Source organism: Fragaria vesca, linkage group LG5 (assembly GCF_000184155.1).
Source record: "Fragaria vesca subsp. vesca linkage group LG5, FraVesHawaii_1.0, whole genome shotgun sequence".
Lineage (NCBI taxonomy): Eukaryota > Viridiplantae > Streptophyta > Magnoliopsida > Rosales > Rosaceae > Fragaria > Fragaria vesca.
This window is the reverse complement of record NC_020495.1, coordinates 8,168,665-8,175,139: the sequence shown is the minus strand read 5'-3', so window position 1 is coordinate 8,175,139 and position 6,475 is coordinate 8,168,665.

Here is a 6,475-nt window from a genome sequence, read left to right as displayed (position 1 = left end):
TTTTTGGTAGGGAGTGATTGGGAGGGTATTTTAGGTATGAAATGAAAGTAAGATTACGAATCTAACCCTTAAAGTGGACTTATATGGGTAAAAAAATTAAGGTGGACTTATGAAGGAACAAATGTTAGAAAGTAGACTTTTATGAAATTTTCTATAAAAATAAATAAATTTATACTGTGTGAAAAATAATTATCATCTATTTTTCATTTCCAAAAAAAAAATATACTGTGTGACAAATAGGGCCATGATCAGAAATAATAATTGGGAGGTTTTCCAATTTAGCATCTGGAAAGAAGTTAAGGAAATTTGAATTTACTACTGCTCTATCTAAACGTTCAAAAATCAGTGATCTGTATGCTTGTTTGTCCAAGTGAATGGCAAGCCTGTAGCAACAAGAGAAACCAAGCCATTGTTATTCAAAAAATTGCAGAAGTTGATCATATAATTTGTAACACCACCATTGCCTCCCAATTTTTCCTCGGGGCTAACAATAATATTAAAATCCCCCATTAGCACCCAGCAAAGATTACTGGCTGAGGTAAGCATTGCTAGTTCATTCCACAGAGCCATTTGTTTGTTCTTTTTGGGATAGGCATAGACAAAAGTGAACATACAAGACTTATTCATTTTGATATCAGTAAGACTGCAATGAACAAATCTATCATGTGAAGAAATAACTTGCAAATTAACAGACTTGGAATTCCACAAAAGATTAATACCACCAGATTGTCCAATTGCAGGCACCACATGAGATTCATCAAAAGGTAAATGGCTGGTCCTCTTTAAGATAGATGAAGATGACCTAGTACCTAGGATACATAAGACATCAACTGCAAAACAGGAAATATATAAATGGGTTTTAGCTATCTTACCTGTTGACGCACTGCCTTCTTTCTCAACAAATTCAATAGACAAGGTTATAATCATCACCAAGCTTAGCAGAAAAGCATTGCTATCATTCTCTGCAGATTCATACATGAGAGTATCATCTTGTAAAGCCCTCGTTCTCTTTTAAGACCTAAAATAGGTGGGAATCGGAAGAGATTTACATACCTGGATAATCAGAAAAGTCTGATTTAGAGAAAAAACACTTTTATTCAAAAACCAAGAGACTCAGATCTCGCCGATAACACCAAGTCTCGCCATAACTGTTCCAATCGGACATGCAAAGGTGGAAATCATCTCGGACCTAAGGCTTAGCCTGTGAGAGGATAGAGAGGAGGGTTCTGGGTAAACGAAAAGAGGGGTATAGCTAGATCTAGGTGAATGAGAGTTTTCAGAGATGGTGGTGGGAAAGATTAGGTTCAGGGATTTTTGCCTTGGGTTACTGAAAGGGTGGGTGGGTGGGAAAGAGTGCCGGGAGTAGCTCACTTGGCCACGGTGGCCACCGCCTACTTTCTTCGGCGGAGATAAGGTTGAGGTCGAGGAAGTCTGGTAAGGAAATTTGGTTGAGGGAGAGAGAAGGGTATAATGGTCATGTAAAAAGTGTGAAAATAGACATTTTTATCATTTAAGATGTTATGAGGTGACCATTTTATCATGTAACATGCTTTAATGGTGACTTTTTTATCAAGTGAAACATTTGAAGACTATTTTATCATTTGTACCTTTAAATGGTAGTTTAATGTTATATACCCTATATATATTCACTGGATTGATAGCTTATTTTACATATACCTAGTTAATTTAGATTGTGTTTTTCATTAGAAAATATCAAATAAAAGTATTTCTTAAGCTTGACTTGTTATATGTCATGAAATAAAAATATTAATTTTAATATGTCATATAATATATATGTATAAATTACTATTTAAAATATATTTTAAAATTTAATTGTATTTAAAATGTATTTTAAAATTTAATAAACAGTCACTGTCACGTGACCGTAATCTCACATTTCAGACGAGTGAAAACTGTTGCCTAGTCACAGTAACCCATAATGACCTAGATCACTATGTTCATTTTAACCCAATGGGTGAACTTGCTCTTAGGTGGCAGTATATGTGGCAGTGCCACATCATCAAATATTATTAAGGGCCCTATTATTTATGTCTTTTGTATTTTCATTATTCTTAATTACTAAAATTCCTTTTTCTTTTTTACACTTTCTTAGTTTAATCATATAAACCCTAATTTTATTATTCTTTTTCATTTGCCGTACGTCTTCATCATTCTCCTCTCACCCTCTCCTCAACGGCTCAACCATCTTAATTATCTGCTTTTCCATGATCAACTCATATCGAATTAGAGTATCACATGATGCTTGTTAAAATTTCTTGGGTCATATATTGTTGAGTTGGATGGGTTTTCTTTGATATCTATGTGACTACGATTCCTCGTATAAAAACTCCTTGTGTGAATTGGTTTTCGATCACCATGATCGGGTAGAGGATTAATATTCAGTGAGGTTGGGTTGATAATGAACACTGATCTTTTCCTAGTTAGACCATGGTACATCATCATTATAGTTGGGAGATGGGGACTCTTGAAGGCCTTCAATTGCAATTAGGACATCCTTGGCAATTTATGCATATATACTGCCCAGTAACAAGAGTGGTAAGAGGCAAAGATGAACATAGAAAATAATGGATCGGAATGGAGTGCCTGGTGCACTGGTTGGAACAAAATGCTTGCTATATTTTACATATATATCTTTCTTAATTTGCTGGGAGGTGCCAGTTCCTTATAACAATTGGTGAAACCGAGTTTGAAAGATAAAATCAAGCAAATATTATGTATGCGTGATCTTGTCTACGGGTGTATGATAAATACTAGCTCAAGCTGTGATCGATGTAGAAGTTTGAATACAAGTTCAGGTTCTATTTCTTTGTTGCAAAACTGATGAAATAACAATCAGTGCTGGAGAATATATACCAACTAGAGGAAGAAAGAACATACAGGGATACATGCGTGTTATTCTTGTACCTAATTTATAGACGAAGATTACTTATTCTTGTTATTCTTTACTTTTTAATATAAGTATTTTTTCACTAGACCTCATTTTAAATTCCTAACATAACCTTAGTTATTTATTGACATATATTTCAATTAATTACTTACTTTAACTCTTATTCACTCAATAGACCTCTCATTTTTATTTTATTTTACCTTTTTGTTTTTGAACATCTATTATCCCTACCTTCATTTTCTGATTATTTTTTTTCATGCAAGAAAATGTTTTATCATGAACTATTCTATATATCTTTTTAACTTTTGTTTTTCTCTTTTGTATGTGTTATTTTTTCTCTGTTTTTTATTTTGAATAATTTGATCTCTATTTTATACCTCATAATAAATTATTTTGATAAATATATATATATATATAGTCATCTTCCAGAGTGGGATCCCGCTTTAAAATTAAAGTGCGGGACTCTTTATTTCGCTCACTTTCAGGTCGTATTTCCACATCTCAACCTTACAATGTCTAAAACATAATGTGTAGATCATTCTTGCAAAGTTTCATTAAATTTAAAGATCATTTGAGCTTCCGTAATCGTAATTTACACGAACGGTTCTGTTTGGACAACTTTTGTTATATTGATTTATTTAATCTAATTTGGTATTCAAATGATCTTCAAATTTGATAAAACTTTGCATAAATGATCTACACACTGTGTTTTAGACATTGTACGGTTAAGATGTGGAAATACGACTTGAAAGTGAGCGAAATAAAGAGTCTCGCACTTTAATTTTAAAGCGGGATCCCACTCTGGAAGAGGACTGTATATATATATACACTTATTTTTTTGGAAAAATATTTATGCACCTTGTTCAACATGTATGATAATACAAAATTTTATGTCACATGATCGATATTTGATCATTGTTTTAGCTCTTATGAACTATATATATTATATATGCTTTAATGAAAAGAAATTAGAAAACGAAAATATATAAGGAAAATAATAAATAATGTAATCAATTATTATTGAATTAGAAAGTCTAAAGAGAATAAATATAATATTTCTTTTTGTATAATTACTGTCCTTAATAATCATTGTGTATGATGATATATATGTCATTTAATAATTCACAATAGAGTGAGGTCTAGTGAGCAAATTTAGAGGTCTCAATAGCCGCACTTAATGAAAATATAAAAGACACAAATAATGCTTTCATGATGTGGCTATGCCACATATGATGTCATCTAAAGTGGGTTTTAAGGTGGTTTCTCAAAACTGATGAAATAACAATCAATGCTGGAGAATATATACCAACCAGAGGAAAAAAGAACATACAGGGATACATGCGTGTTATTCTTGTACCTAATTTATAGACGAAAATTACTTATTGAAAGTGAAAGAAGGAAAAAGAAATTTTTGTAATTCGGAAGAAATGAAAATATAAAAGACACAAATAATGCTTTGATGATGTGGCTATACCATATATGATGTCATCTAAAGTGGGTTTTAAGGTGGTTTCTCAAAAGGTGGTTCATCTAGCATTACTCTTATTTTAAAGAATAGTTACTTTTAACACGTTGATAACATTGAAATTGAGACATACATGTTCTAGGATATTCTCTATGTGTGCCTCGGCCTTATGTCAATAGGATATGTAGTTAGACTAGATCTATGTATTCATATCCTTACCATATTGGTATTGTGTAATTCCCTATATAAAGGGCTCCTATCAATGAATAAGATGATGATTCTCTTGCTATCTCTTTGTCTCTACCATTAATCCTTCATCACGTTATCATGCACTTTGTTCTAACCCTAGAGCCAATAGCCCACGATTTTTTTCTAAACCCTAAAAACCAAAACCCTAAAATCGGGCAGCCTTGTTTTTCCCGATTTCCGACCAAAATTCCGACTGCCCTCCACCGGAATTTTATATCCCCAGAAAGCTCTCTCCGCCCCGGATCCAATGCCGCCGGTCTCACCCTGAGAACCTGCCGGAAAGTCTCCGAACCGGCCGCCGGAAGATTCCAAACCGCCGCCGTTACCGACCACCGGTTCACCACCTTCCCTTGCTCCGATCAACCTGAAATTTTGACAGCAGTTTCCCCATCTAGTGCTGCTCCTCCTATCAAATTTTCAGCCCCAAATTCGAAGTATAAGTAGTCAAAACGTTATTTCTCCTCTCGGCAGCCTCTAGAAAGGTATGTTTTTTGAAACCTTAAACTTTTCCAAGTTCAATAACTCGGGGAGGATAAAATCCTTTCCTCCCTTCTCCATCTCCATTCTATGCTTGGGATTTTGTGCGTGCAGGTACCCAAATCCCGGAATTTTATTCGCGGGTCAAGAGTGTGTTTGATCACTCTTGTTTCTTTGTCCGGGTTGTGTTTGATCAACCCCGACCTTTCACCGGATTGTGTTTGATCAATCCGAGGCCTTTTTCCGAATTGTGTTTGATCAATTCGCGGCTTTTCCGGATTGTGTATGATCAATCCGAAGGACAAACCATTAAAAGCATCGTTTGTGACCTCTATCGAGTCTCATAACAGCTTGGTTTTGTATGCAAGAGCAATTTAACATTCTGCTCCTTTGAGTTTTGACGTACTAGATGCCTAAGGCGGATCTTCGCTTGGTATCTGTGGAACCTTTCATTAGAAAGGATTAAACCACATGTTTTGACCCCAGGCTAACAAGCCTAGATGCCGAGATGCCACATCGACAAAAGCCTTCAATGGCAATCTGTGCAAAAAGTAAATGACCACAAAGTACTGTGGAATGCACTCATGGAGCGTTTCTCGAAACGTTCATATAACTCTACTTGTTGAGTTATTAGTCAAGTGGATTGCTTACCACTTTAATTGATTACATATTGTCGATGATCTTTTGTGGCATCATGATCCATAATCTTTAGCGGATTCGATCATCATCAAGTTCTCTAGATCCTCCAAGTTGGTGTGGAATTACCAACGAGACTTGATTTTGATCATACAAACAGGAATTGTATATACGCTAATGTGATAAACTTATTTGGGATTATCCCCTAATGTGGGGACAACAATATGGGTCATGGCAACTGCAGAAAACGTCGTGCCGATGTCTAGAAAAGAGGGGGAGGTGTTGCCGGCTCTAATAGCGACACTCCCGGTCTAGACACCATTTTGTCAAAACTACTCACGTCAGCTCATGACATTAATGCAACCGTTGTGGATCTTCGGATCACTGATTCAAGATTGTCAAACTCCTTTAAATTGTGAATGCATACAAAAATGTATGGAAAATCAATATGAGGACAAGAACGTCATCCTCATGATCGCGAATTTCAAAGATTCGGATCCTGCTCTAGCTACCCATGACTTTGATGTCATCGGCTAGACATTGATTTTCGTTCCAAGTTATATGTACTATGGCGTTGTATCGACGTCCTTTGTCTATTTGAGACCTCGATGTACTCACATTAGCAATAATGAATGCCTTGAGAATTTTTCGAAGTGAAACTATTCTCCTCTTATGGTTCATATTGATTTACAATCAAGATGTACACTTACATCGTCCTTAGAAACATGGCATATTGTGCC